Genomic DNA, 15,057 nt, shown 5'->3' with positions numbered 1-15,057 from the left:
TCCCTCTTTAGAACAAGTGTGTAACCCCTCCTTTTGTGGTGTCCGAACCTTCTTTGTTTAGTTGTCCAATCTATCCCTCTTAATGCTCCTTTTCCTTTCCTATAAAGATTTAAAATAAGGAAATTAATATCATAAAAAAAATAATCAAACTCTACGGCTAGAATACTAAAGGGAAGAAAAAGAGTTTGTATATTTATGAATTTTAACTTAGCCAACCACTGGTGTATCCTCACGCATTTTGGTGGCACCATGGGGTGACACCAAACTTAGTTTGGAGCATTGTGATGAAAAGTTTTGTTCAAAGCTCCAAGAGTTCTGCTTTGAACACCAAACTTGTTCTTCACTATAGACTGCATGATAAAGATTTCACCAAGTGTTTGTCAAGTTTGGGTTGAAATTCATAAACATTGATTTATTCATTATTTTAAAAACATATAAAACATGGGTTGCCTCCCATGAAGCGCTTCTTTAGCGTCACTAGCTTGACATTTTTCCTTCATCAGGGTGGTTGGTAGTGCTTAAAATCCTCCCCTCTTACTGTGGACTTGTATCCATTGGTTGGATCAATGATCTCCACATGTTCCAGGGAAAGAACTCTGTTGATAGTGAAGACCTTAGGTAACTGAGATGGTACAGTAGGGAGATTAGTGGGAATATCTGGGAAGTAAGCTGAGACAACTCTATCCCCTGGAGAGAAATCTTCCGTAGGGATCTTTTTGTTCCTCCATTTCCTTGGTACCTTCTTCTTTGTTTCTTTTGAGGTTGCCTTCCCCTTGGTGACCTTTTTTTTCCAAGGAGTTGTGATGTTGTCTTCACATGCCTCTAGAGGTTTAGGTTCCTCCAACTTTTCCTTGAGCTGTGGTAATTGCTGTTTTCCTTGTTTATCAATTGAGGGGGTTTCAGAATGAACTTGCTGTGCTTCAGTGCTTGTCTCCCCCTTCAGTGTCTCTTTATCGTTTGTGCTTAGTTCCTTGTCCTCTTGATCTGTTTCTTGTGAGAGTTTGAAGACATTGAAGCTGAGTCGTTCATCATGGATTCTCAATATTAGCTCCCCTTTCTCTACATCGATAAGTGCTCTGGCCGTAGCTAGGAATGGTCTTCCCAATATGATTGGGTGAGTGTGACTCTCTTCCATGTCCAGAATGACAAAGTCTGTTGGGAGAAAGTATTTCCTAACCTTTAGCAACACATTTTCCACCACTCCTATTGCTTGCTTTTGAGTTTTGTCAGCCAGTCTGATGATTACATCTGTGGGCATTATTTCATTAATCTGCAGCCTCTTCACCAGGGATAAAGGCAGTAAGTTGATGCAGGCCCCCAAATCACATAGTGCTCTATCGAACATAGTTTCACCTATGGCACAAGGGATGTGAAAACTCCCTGGGTCTCTTCTTTTTGTAGGCAACTCAGGTTGAATAAGGGCACTACATTCCTTGTTCATCACTATAGTCTGGCCTCCTTTGAGTGAGCTTTTCCTGGGAAGAAGTTCCTTCATATACTTGATGAATGCAGGCATTTGTTGAATTGCCTTGATAAATGGTATGTTTACATGTAGAGATGCAAACAAGTCTAGGAACCTTGAGTATATTCTCTTTCCCACAGCACCATTGAGCAGTTGAGGGAAGGGAGCATAGAGCTTCAGCAACTCTTGTAGTGAGATTTCTCGTTCTTGGTGATCTCTATCCTCCTCCTTTGTTGAGTTGTCTTCAAGTTGTTTGCGAAATTTGCCTTGCTTGTCTTCAGTCTCTTGATCACTCGTAGTGACCATTTTGCAATCTTCCCATCTTACTTTCTTTGCTTCTCCCTTGGGGTTTTTCTCCGTGTCACTTGGGAAGCTATCGATAGGTTTGGGAATTTTCTCAGCTAAATATCCCACCTGGAATTCCAGCTTCCTAATGGTCTCTCCCTGGTTCTTAATATTGGCTCGCACTTCCTCTTTGAACACCTTATTTTCTTGAATCTCTTGGCATATTCCTTCAAGTAAGGCTTCAATCTTAGAGAGCTTATCATCAATTGATGGGTGATTCGGAGCAGATGTGCTATTTTGGTTTTGATAAGCATATGAAAAAGTGTTATTGTGGGGGTGTTGAGACGTCCTCTGTGTGAATTGCTGGTGAGCTGCATTGTTGTTGGAGTTGTAACGTCTCTGGTCTTGGTTTTGATCTTGCTCACTTCCCCACCCAAAGTTTGGGTGGTTTCTCCATCCAGGGTTGTAGGTCTTGGAGTATGGATCATAGTTTTTCCTTGGTGAAGTCCCAATGTAGTTGGCTTGCTCCTGACTCACCTCTACTTCTTCATTCACTCCTTCTTGGATTGTTGATGAAGTGGAGATTGCTGCTACTTGGTTTATCTCCATCTTCTTGGTGAGGTCAGCCAGCTGCTGGGTAATGAGCTTGTTTTGGGCCAACAGAGCATCTACATTGTTTAGCTCTATTACTCCTCTTGTGTTCCCTCTTTCGGAAGCATAGAAGTAGTCGTTCTCTGCTACTGTTTCAATAACATCTATGGCTTCCTCAATGGTCTTCTTCTTGTTCAAAGATCCTCCAGATGAATGGTCTAAGGCCTTCTTTGACTCATAAGAGAGCCCTTCATAGAAAATGTGCAGCTGCACCCATTCGTTGAACATGTCAGGTGGACACCTCCTTGTTAAGTCCTTGAACCTCTCCCATGCTTCATATAAAGTCTCACCATCTTGTTGCCTGAAAGTTTGGACCTCAGCTCTCAGCCTATTGATTCGTTGAGGAGGGTAAAATCTTGCTAAGAATTTGTTCACCACGTCTTCCCAAGTTGTCAAGCTTTCCCTTGGGAAAGATTCTAGCCATTTGGCTGCCTTGTCCCTGAGTGAGAATGGAAATAAGAGCAGTCTATAGGCGTCAGGATGAACAACATTAGACTTCACTGTGTCACATATTCTCAGGAAGGTGGTTAAATGTTGATTGGGGTCTTCTTGAACACTTCCTCCAAACGAACAGTTGTTCTGAACAAGGGTGATGAGCTGTGGTTTAAGTTCAAAGTTGTTGGCATGGATTGTTGGCTTTTGGATGCTACTTCCACAATTTCTTGGGTTTGGATTGATGTAAGAGCCCAAAATCTTCTATCCTCCCCAGCATGATTTGCTCTACCTCCTCCCCCATGGTTGTGATCTTTTTCTTCATGATGGTTTTCCATGTTGTCTTCCATGTTTGTTTCAAAGAATTCCTCTTCTTCCTTAGCACCAACCACTTTCTTTCCTCTTGCCTCCCTCCTTAATCTAAGGAAGGTCCTCTCAGGTTCAGAATCGAAGGAAGTTGAAGCCCCGCTTCTTCTCCCTGTCATACAACCATCAAGTGCAAGCAAGAAAAGATAGGTGCAGAAAGTATTTGTGTCAGAATTACTGTTACTTGTGGGTGATGCAATATATCAAACAGTTAGTGGATTAGCAAACAGAATTGAAAATAACAAAGAAGAACAAAAGAGTAGACGGGGAAGGGAAGAAGTTTAACTAAAACAAAAAGTAAATCACTAACATAGAAAATGAAATTCACAAAATAAAAATGCTCAATCTAGTGATCTTCCAATTTAATCATTGTTGATGCACAATCAATCCCGGCAACGGCGCCATAAACTTGATGCACGAAAAACTTGTCTCACAACAAATCTCCCTTCGGCAAGTGTACCGAATTTGTCGTCAAGTAAAAACTCACAATAGAGTGAGGTCGAATCCCACAGGGATTGATTGATCAAGCAACTTTAATTAGAAGAATGTTCTAGTTGAGCGAATCCAGAATTTTGGTTGAGAGTTGCAGAAAATAAAATGGCGGGAATGTAAATAACAGAAAAGTAAATGCTAGGATTAAAGGATTGGAAGTAAATGACTGAAAATAAATTGCAGAATTGTAAATGGGAATGAGAGATTTGCTCAAAAAAGTAAATGGCAGAAATTAAAGAGAATGGGTAAAATCAGAGATGGGGAGTTCATTGGGCTTAGGAGATGTTGCAATTCTCCGGATCAAGTTCATTTTCATCTCTTCCTCAATCAATGCACTCATTGATCTCCTTGGCAATCTTAAGTGATTGAATTACAATTTCTTGCAATTCAATCTCTCAAATCTTGATCAATAGCCAATTCCTTGGTCAATTTCTCATGAGAAGAGATGAAGTATGGTCACTGATTATACCACATGCATTTCCCAAATCAAGTATTGAGAAGGTTATAGTCACATACCCATCCAAACCCAATTTGGTCCAGCATGAGAAAGCATTTCTAGCTTGATCTCTTCATTCCTCTTTCAAGGTTCAAAAGAGATCCATGTTTGAATAGCTTCTCTTCCAAGATAACTACTCAATTGGATGAAGTTCGAAAGCTTTCAAGTAAAATCAAGAGAAAAGATAGAAGAAGAATAATGAAAATTAGTATTGATCCATCAAATTACAACAGAGCTCCCTAACCCAATGAAAGGGGTTTAGTTGTTCATAGCTATAGAAAATGAAAACAAAGATGGAGAATACATCATAAAACTAGAAAATGCAGAGAAAGTAAAATACAGAGAGTAGTTCTCCTCTTCCAGCCTCCTCAAACTCCCTTTTACAATTCAAAGCTACTCCTATATATACTACTCTTCTCAGCTTCTAGTTTGCTCTTCGAGTCTTGGGCCTTTGGATCTTGAGTTTGAAGCAGTTCTTTTCATCATTTGGGCTTGGCTTTACTTGCAGAGAGAAAGTGTTAAGTGGGCAGACACTTTAGCTCAGGGCGTAAGGGGTGTTAATCATTTAGTGAAAGTATAAGTTCGGGAACGTTAGTGACACTTAACATTTTCACTAACGTTCCAATGTACCCCCTTGCCTCACGTTAGATCCCACGTTAACTAGGTTAACGTGGCCTTGCCAACCTTCGAGAACGTTAGTGACACTCAACATTATCACTAACGTTCTAGTGTGCCCCTTTTTGCTTCACGTTAAAGCCCACGTTAACTAGGTTAACGTGGCTTCTAACGTGGCCTTGCCAACCTTCGAGAACGTTAGTGACACTCAACATTGTCACTAACGTTCCAATGTGCCCCTAGATCTCACGTTAAAGTCCACGTTAACTAGGTTAACGTGGCTTCTAACGTGGCCATTCTTAGCCATCCCAACGTTAGTGACAATGTTGAGTGTCACTAACGTTGGCTCATCATTCATTCCTCATCGTTAGCTTCCACGTTAACTAAGTTAACGTGGAAGTTAACGTGGCTCCTTGGGGGGTTGTGTGGTTGCTTCCAACGTTAGTGACAATGTTGAGTGTCACTAACGTTGTCGACAACTCTCACTTCTTACGTTATCTCCCACGTTAACCAAGTTAACGTGGGAGTTAACGTGGTGTGTTGCATCCTTAGGCCAACGTTAGTGACAATGTTGAATGTCACTAACGTTGGCTTCTCTTCCCCCTTTAATGTTAGAGGTCACGTTAGTGACAATGTTAAGTGTCACTAACGTTGGCTCAACTTCCCTTTTCCACGTTAGAGTTCACGTTAACTTAGTTAACGTGACTCTTAACGTGGGCAATGATGGCTTTGAGAGTGTCATTGGCAATCACTTTTCTCATTAATCTTGCAAGTTTCCTCCCTTTCCTTGCTTCCTTTGGTCCTGAAATCAAGCAATAGAGTGCATCAAAGTTCTAGTCCAAGTCATGGGCAATGCAACATACAATTTGTCACTAAACTTATGCAAAATCCTCATAAAATAATGTGAAATGCACAATGTATGCTTGAATCAAGGTGTAAGTGAATATCTACCCAAAACTAGCTTATTTCCTAAGGAAATACATGAAACTAACCTAAAAATAGTAAAGAAAAGGTCAGTAAAACTGGCCAAGATGCCCTGGCATCAGACTTGCTGTAAATTCACGTTTCTTGGCCCTCAAGTCAAGTTAAGCATGATTCCTAAGGAAAAACATCAAGAAAACACATGTTTTGCATGGTTTTCCTTGAAAACCAAATTAAAGAGGGAGGGAGACATCCATCTCACCTTATTTCCAGCCTTGATATGTTATATTATGTAGAGGAAGAAGAGAGGATCATTTTGGTGAAATCAGAATTTTGATTTGAGTTTTAGTTCAGAAGAAATCAAGCTTTGAAGATTAAGTGTTCATGAAAGTTTCTCTCTTTTCTCTCTTGTTATTTTCGGCCAAAATGAAGAAATGAGACAGCCTTGGAGTGTCTTGGGGGTGTAGGGTGAGTTTCGATTGGTTGGCTTGAAGGTGGATTAAAATAATATTAAAATATCTCAGGTGTATAACTACTAAAACTAGGTGTGTCGGAACACACGTAAAAATATCTCTAAATATTCTTTTCTGAGCTACTAGCGTAAATGACACTGGTAACATATTTAATATGAGAATAAAACATGTATAATGAGGCCTTAGCATTGCTAAAGTCATCAGAGAGTGCTGGTGCTAAGCTACACTAGTAAACTGTGAACCCGGTTAAACCGATTTCCTGTTTTTAACTAAAACAGACCAGGTAACCTTATAATATCATTCAAGAAGCTTCTAATACTTATATAATGATAATATTATCCTATTATCTCTCTTCTCTCATGAATCGATTCCATTTCGTCAAACTGAGACTATTTACGAAAATCAGAATCAAAACTCTTTACCGATACGGTTCAAAAACTGGGTTTTTCGTGACTACATTATCGAGCGTGCCTCAGAAAGGGATCTATCTTAAAGATGACATAATGACAATGAAGATTGAGATACTTGATGATATATCAGAGGTTGTCCCTTTACTGATCTTCCGGAGGATTCCGTGCCTTCGGAAAAGATCTCGCATGCTCGAAAATTAGGGTTGTTACAGGGGAAATATTTAGGTTTCAGTTCGGAAAATGTAAGGTTGGCGTTCACCTTGCCAATGATGCAAGAAAACGCATGCCCCTACACTAGAAGGGTCAACTTTGATAAAAAGTTGGACCAACTCCTCATGGACATATGTGTGGAAGGAGCTCAATGGAAAGTTGACTCAAGAGGCAAGCCGGTTCAATTGAGAAGACCGAACCTTAAGCCTGTAGCTAGAGGATGGTTGGAGTTCATCCAACGCTTTATCATTCCTACTAGCAACCAATCCGAAGTAACTGTGGATCGGGCCATCATGATCCATAGTATCATGATTGGGGAGGAAGTGGAAGTTCATGAGATTATACCTCAAGAACTCTACAAGGTGGCTGACAAGTCCTCCACTTTGGCAAGGTTAGCCTTTTCTCACCTCAATTGTCACCTCTGCGATTCAGTTGGAATTGACATAGAGGGAGACATCCTCATTGATGAGGACAAGCCTATCACTAAGAAAAGGATGGAGCAAACAAGAGAGCCCACTCATGGACCTCAACAAGAGCATGAGGAAATTCCTCATCATGAAATCCCTGAGATGCCTCAAGGGATGCACTTTCGTCCACAAAACTATTGGGAGCAAATCAACACCTCCATAGGGGAATTAAGTTCCAACATGGGACAACTAAGGATGGAGCACCAAGAGCACTCCATCATTCTCCATGAGATCAGAGCAGATCACAGAGCTATGAGGGAGGAGCAACAAAGGCAAGAAAGAGACATAGAGGAGCTCAAGAACACCATTGGTTCTTCAAGAGGAAGAAGACACCACCCTCACTAAGGTGGACCCGTTCCTTAATCTCCTTGTCTAATTAATTTTTCTGTTTTCGTTCTCTATGCTTTATTTTTATTTATGTTTGTGTCTTATTACACGATTATTAGTGTCTAGTGTCTATGCCTTAAAGCTATGAATGTCCTATGAATCCATCACCTTTCTTAAATGAAAAATTTTCTAAAAACAAAAGAACAAGAAGTACATGATTTCGAATTCATCCTTAAGCTTAGTTTAATTATTTTGATGTGGTGGCAACACTTTTTGTTTTCTGAATGAATGCTTGAACAGTGGATATTTTTTGAATTTGTTGTTTACGAATGTTAAATTTGTTGGCTCTTGAAAGAATGACGAGAAGGAGAAATGTTATTGATAATCTAAAAAATCATAAAATTGATTCTTGAAGCAAGAAAAAGCAGTGAATACAAAAGCTTGTGGAAAAAAAAAGGGCGAAAAAAAAAGAGAGAAAGAAAAAAAAAGCAAGCAGAAAAAGCCAATAGCTCTTTAAACCAAAAGGCAAGAGAAAAAAGCCAATAACCCTTTAAATCAAAAGGCAAGGGTAAAAAGGATCCAAGGCTTTGAGCATCAGTGGATAGGAGGGCCCAAAGGAATAAAATCCTGGCCTAAGCGGCTAAACCAAGCTGTCCCTAACCATGTGCTTGTGGCGTGAAGGTGTCAAGTGAAAAGCTTGAGACTGAGTGAGTGAGTGGTTAAAGTCGAGGTCCAAAGCAAAAAAAGAGTGTGCTTAAGAACTGTTCACATCCTGGGCCGAGCTATCCGACCCGAGATATTCAGTGACAAAGCGACCGACCTCTTCAGGTCAAGCTATCCGACCTCTTCTCAAAGAGGTCGGCCAAATCGACAGGAAAGCCCAATAAAGGGCCCAAATACAGGAACACGACCCAAATCCACAGGCCGTCCAAGCCTATAGAGATAAGGGCGGTTCCCTTGAAGATAAGCTGACCTCAGCTCAAAGATAAAGATAAGATAAGATAACTAACTTATCTTATCTAGAAAGGTCACTCTACAACCACTATAAATACAGTGGATCACCCAGGTATAACTCATACTCTGATTCTATTAAAAACCTGCTTAATAGCCGTGCTAAATTAAGCATCGGAGTCTCTTGTAGGTACCCCCCACCTTCCGGTGACCAAGGATTAGAAGTGTAACCAGTCCAACAAGTCGGACACAACAGCCCCGGCCGCCACCAGCCAGCCGGACACGTCATCTCCGACCAGTACAGAAGATCTCATCCGAGATCGGTCTACAGTTTTAGGTAACCCTCAGAACACTTGCGCCGTTGCCGGGGAAACTGGAAGTCATCCCATCCCCATGGCGGACGACCATGACAACGACCACGATTCAGATCTAGAGGACAGAACGCCGCACAAAAACGCAGTCGCTACACCAAAAGATACTCCAGAATCTAACGGAGACAAAAACTCATCAAATCCAGGAGTAATAGAAGAACTTCAAAATCGTTTAAAGCAACTTGAAAAAGAAAGCCAGCATCAATGAGAAGTTGGCAAGTATCTACAAAGAGAGGTAAGGCGACGTCGAGAGCTAGAAGATAAAATCCTACAACTCGAAGCCGATCTCAAAGCAAAGGCAACCCGGACCACCCCTGAGGACAATTCACGCAAAGATCAAGATCCATTCACTAGGGACATCATGAAAACTAAAATTCCTAAGGACTTCAAACTCCCGGATATGACTGTATGATGGCACTACAGAACCAACCATCACCTCAACAACTTCAGAAGCAGAATGTACCTCACCGACGCCTCGGACGCTGTTCGCTGCAAAGCTTTTCCAACGACCCTCACGAAGATAGCAATTAGATGGTTAGACAACTTACCTCCTAAGTCCATCTCAAGCTTTAACGACCTAGCCAAAAAATTCCTGGCCAGATTCTCCATCCAAAGAGACAAGGCCAAGCACGACCCCAGTCTACTAGGAATCAGGCAAGAAGATCGGGAAAGTCTTCGCAACTACATGGAGAGATTCAAGAAAATATGCCTAGACATACAAGGCTTGCCAAGAGAGGCCGCCATCATGGGCCTCATCAATGGCCTACGAGAGGGACCTTTCAGCCAATCTATATCGAAGAAATATCCCACATCTCTAGATGAGGTGCAGGAGCGAGCAGAAAAATATATCAACATGGAAGAAAACTCTCGGTTGGGAGAAACCTCAAAATCCGGATTCTCCTACTGAGACAAAGATAAAGAATCCAAAAAGAAGGAAGATCGACAAGGGGAGAAAATTAAAAAATATCATAATTACACTCCTCTTAGGGTATCCTTGGTAGATGTTGATAAACCCATACTTTATGATATATTTTGTGCTCAAATTGAGTGATTTATTCAATCCTTCACCCACTTATTCATATTAATTGCATGGTTTTACTTTCCCTTCCTTATTATGTGATGTATGTAAAAAACATGTTTCCTATGATTTAAGAGTAATTATTTTAATTTCCCTTTATTACCATTCGATGCCGTGATTCGTGTGTTGAGTAATTTCAGATCTTCTAAGGCAGGAATGACTTAAAGGATGGAAAGAAAACATACAAAATTGGAAGGAAAGCATAAAACAGAGTTTTTGAAAAATCAGGCAGCGACGCGATCGCATGGACGACGCGACCGTATGCCAGCGCAAATTAACAGCGACGCGACCGCGTGCTTGACGCGATCTCGCGCCTTAAGCGAAATGCATATGACGTGGACACATGACTGACGTGACCGCGCGACAAGGAAAACTCCAATTGACGCGACCGCATGACCCACGCGGCCGCGTGACAGAGGCTACGCACCAGAAATTACAGAAAACGCTCCCAGCAATTTCTGTAGCCCTTTTTGGCCCAAATCCAAGTCCAAAAGGTACAGATTAGAGGTTATGAAGTGGGGGAATGCATCCATTCAGAGGGGAGTCTCCAATTAGTTACTATTCATGATTTAGATGTAGTTTGGAGGGAGAGGTTCTCTCTCATCTCTCTTTTAGGATTTAAATTTAGGATTTTAATCGCTTTCAGGATTATCTCTTTCTATCAGGTTCAACATTCCTTTTTATTTATCTTTTCAATTTAATTTATGTATTCTTCTATGTTACAGATTACTCTTTTGAATTAATGTTATTTGAGGTATTTCAGTTTATTATTGCTCTCCTTTATTTACATTACTGTTGCTTCCAATCTGAAGACATTTTTATTCCGGTAGATTTAGTTTTTTCCTTTTTGGTCTTGGTTAAGAAATCAGTAACTCAGGAGTTATCAAACTCAAACATGATTGATAATCGTTATATTTGCTAATTGAATTGAACTTCAATAATCCCTATTTTTCCTTAGGGATTAAGTAGGATTTAAGGATCTAACTAATTAGTCACTTGACTTTCCATTGCTCTAGCAAAGGTTAACTAAGTGGAATTAAGGTTCAATTTTCATCATCATTGATAAAGATAACTAGGATAGGACTTCTAATTTCTCATACCTTGCCAAAAGTTTATTTTACAGTCATTTACTTATTTTAATTGCAATTTAAATTACTTGTTCCTTATCTTCAAAGCCCCGATTTACAATCTCCATTACCAATAATAAGAACATACTTCCCTACAGTTCCTTGAGAAGACGACCCGAGGTTTGAATATTTCGGTTATCAATTTTTAAGGGGTTTGTTACTTGTGACAACCAAAATGTTTGTAAGAAAGGTTGATTGCTTGGGTTAGTAACTATACTTGCAACGAGAGTTTACTATAACTTCTAAACCGTCAATCCATCAGTTCTTTCAAAATGGCGCCGTTGCCAGGGAACTGCAATTGTGTACCTTATTATTGGTTATTGTAAATATTTTTCTTTTACTTGTTTATTTGTCTTTATTTTCCCTTTTTATTTCCTTTAGCTACTATGAATTCTCACCCCTCTCGCTTCGAGTTTGGTTCTAATATTGTTGAAAGGAGTGAAAGTTATAACAGGAACATGCATCAAGGTCAGAGCAATCAAAGATGGATGGAGCCAAGAGGATCTGATCAACCCTTTAGGCAATAACACCCTCCAAGATATCATGGACAAAGACCATTCTACAATGTATACCAAGCAAATACACATGGTGGACAACCTTGTAGTTACCAACAAGTCCCACCCTATGCTTATAGGCCATCCTCTCAACATAACTTCGAACCACCACACTCACAAGCTTCTTTTCACCATTCACCACCATACGATCCTCATTTACCCCGATTCCAATCCAATTACTCCCAAACACCACCACTTCCCAATGTATCATGTCCAAATCCAGCACCCCGAGAATCAGAGGTTTGCCTCAAGGAAACAGTAAATCAACTTCAAACAACCCTTTATCAACTGGAGCAAGCAATAAGTCAATTATCTTCTAGATGTTCGAACATTCAAGGAGCCCCCACAACTCCGTATGGACAATCTAATGATGAGCGTAGCATGAAGAAGATACTAGAAACTCCAGTGAACAGAACAGGGCATGACTTCGTACTAGAACAAGTAGAGAAAGCTGTCATTACACAAGAAGAAGAGTTAGTTGAAGACCTAGGAGACGCTGAGCCTCCATGGGAATCCGAAGTTGTGGAGAATTCTGTCAAGGACGTTACAATTGATGCTGAGGAGGATAGTACATAGCCCCCAAGGCAAGTCTTTTATGAAGAACTGGACGGAATAATCCAAGAAGCAAGTTTCCTTGATGATGATGATCTCAAGTCATGTTCTCCCAGTAGTGAACTTGCACCAGCAAGTGAATTCTCTGAGATCACAGAATCTTCCCCAAGTGAATGCGAAGATGATGCGGAGGTAGATTTCTCTCAACCTCCCGTTTATGACTTAAGTGATGAGGAAGATATAGAAGGCTTTGATTAGGACATGGATGCAATTGAAGAAGTCTGCAAGGAAGTGAAGAAATTCACAGAAGAGCACAAGGGAGTAAAACTTACAGAACCACTGGAAACACCTATCCCAAGGCCATTACCACCTAATACAAGCTTCAAGTGGGTACAATCCTTAACCTTTATCTTTACTTTTCCGCTTCAATATGGTTTGCTTGAAACAGATGGCCCGCTTAGAGCTCTCTGCGACTTTAAGAGTAAGAGGGAAATGGCTCGTACTCAGAGCTGGTGCACAAGGTTCAATAAGGTTTCACGCTTCAACTTGAAGTGTGTGGATTGGCATCATGATCTATCGAATGGATCTCAGAAAATGTTTGGTCACCTTGGTGAAAATCTACTTTCCAAACCACCCGGACGGAAAAATATAGATCAAGACGAAGCCGGATTTAAAAGCAAGGTTTGGGATCCTGGAATCTATTCTGACATTCGTCACCCCGGGAGCCTGAGAATATGTTTGAAGCTGCTCAGAAGCTTCACATGCCTAGTTTGGGACCCCGGAGGCTATTGGCATTCCAAACGTTGGTGGAGATTTCTGGATGAATTTAAGCGCAAGCCACCATAACAGGAAGCTCATCCAATGTCCAACTTAAGGACTTTAACTAAAAGTGCCAGGTGGGAGACAACCCACCATGGTCTGGTCGTTTCTTTTTCAGCTTTATTTCGTGTTATTTATTTTTATTTCCTTTTTCAATCGAACCTGAATATTATTCATTCGCATTGCATACTGCATACTTGCATACCAGTTTAAAAAAAAAAAGGGTGCGCGACGCGACCGCATCACCCATGCGATCGCGTCACTTACGAAAAACACTACCCACGCGTCCGTGTCATTCACGCAGCCGCGTGATCTGGAGATCGGCATAAATCCCAACGTCCAGAGAGTTAGGCTGGAATTATGCGGCCATTGTGCGTTTTGCACAAAACGACCCACGCGGTCGCGTCCCTGATGTGATCGCGTCACTTGTACAAAACTAATCCCACGCGACAGCGTGAGCGACGCGATCGCGTCGCATGGATTGCACCACCACCCCAGAGGAAACAGAGAGTTGCGCTGAAACGACGCTGGAATTATGCGTTTAGCACAATTTCCAGCGACACGGTCGCATGCCTCACGCGACCGTGTCATTCATAATTTACCCATTCCACGCGATCGCGCCACCCACGCGATCGCGTCGACCCCCATTTCACCCCGGCCACGCGACCGCGTGCCCCACATGATCGCGTGGATTCAAATTTAATAACCCCCAACCACTCGAAACCCTACCCTTTCACGCCCCCCTGCTACCACCACTGCACCTTCACCTGCCTCAGAGCCGGTTTATCACCTAGTGCACCGCCTGTTTCGACAGATAGACCAGATGGAGCTCCGCAACCGGTGCCGATATGAGAGAGCTAAGCGTCGCAGCAAGTGACGCTTTGAGCACCTGAAGCTGATGATACGATCTGGCGATATCCCCTCCGAGCCTGACACACCATCAGAGCCATATGAGGAGGAGGCGGATGATCACGAGGCAGATACCCACCCCCAGAGAAAGGCTGAGCAGGCAGGCATAGAGCAGGCTGCATCACAGCAGGAGGCCCCGCATCAGATTCAGGCTACAGACCCTGAGGTTCCTATTCAGTCAACACCTCCTCTGCAGCAGGCAGACCCTCAGACCACCACCGCAGAGACTCTAGCTACCCACCCTTCCAGTGATGACACCCCTTCACACCCTACTTGATTGAGCATCAGGGACGATGCTTCATTTTAAGTGTGGAGAGGTTGCCATCTCTGGCGTATTTTTTGGTGAACCACTACAGACTCTTTTTACTTTATTTTGCTACTTTTTTCGTATTTTTCTCTTTTATTTTTATTTTTATTTTCTTAGTACTTATACATTGCTATTTTCATGTATTTTGACTCTATTTCTACATGTTGCACCTTAGTTCATATTTTAGCTATTTAGTTTAGTTGCAATTCTAACTTATTAGTTATAGAAATTGTGGATTGATTAGTATAGTTTACCCTTTTATTTAGCATAAGATAACCTAGTTTAATTTGAAAATATAAAAAGGAAGTAAACTAGAGACTTGAACATAATAGAAACAACCCACACCTTGTATATATAGCATTCCATGTTAGTTAGTTAACAACATTTCATAAAGGAGAAACACAAACTTTAAAGCCACTCAAAATAAATTTTACATTGAGAATAATGAGAACTCTTGATTTTTACTTGCATGACATATATAACTGATATATGATTTCTGAGTTAGAGAACATACAGCCTGTGAGTTTTGAGCTTGATTGTATAGTTACATTCAAACCATAATTTTTATTCCTGTGTGTTCCACCCTTCTTATTTATTCTGGTGTTCTTTACTTTGTTTTAATCTATATGTCCGATTATAGAATAGAAATACATACCAGGAGAGTGATTGAGGCCATTGTTGATTTTAGCTCACTTATCCCAAATTAGCCTACCTTTTACATCACCCTTGTTAGCCCCCTTGAGCCTTTAAATCCCCTCTTATTATACAAACCACATTACTAG

General features: G+C 41.1%; 1 non-coding gene across 1 annotated transcript; it reads left to right on the top strand.

The window, feature by feature from the left end:
- The first annotated feature begins 2,624 nt into the window (after window positions 1-2,624).
- Window positions 2,625-2,728, top strand: LOC112759951 (small nucleolar RNA R71). The gene has a single exon (XR_003180412.1). It is a non-coding gene; the product is annotated as a small nucleolar RNA R71 (small nucleolar RNA).
- Window positions 2,729-15,057: the final 12,329 nt, after the last annotated feature.

The sequence above is a fragment of the Arachis hypogaea genome, chromosome 16 (genome assembly GCF_003086295.3).
Source record: "Arachis hypogaea cultivar Tifrunner chromosome 16, arahy.Tifrunner.gnm2.J5K5, whole genome shotgun sequence".
NCBI lineage: Eukaryota > Viridiplantae > Streptophyta > Magnoliopsida > Fabales > Fabaceae > Arachis > Arachis hypogaea.
Note: the sequence above shows the minus strand (reverse complement) of the source record. Positions and strands in the feature narration are given on the sequence as shown.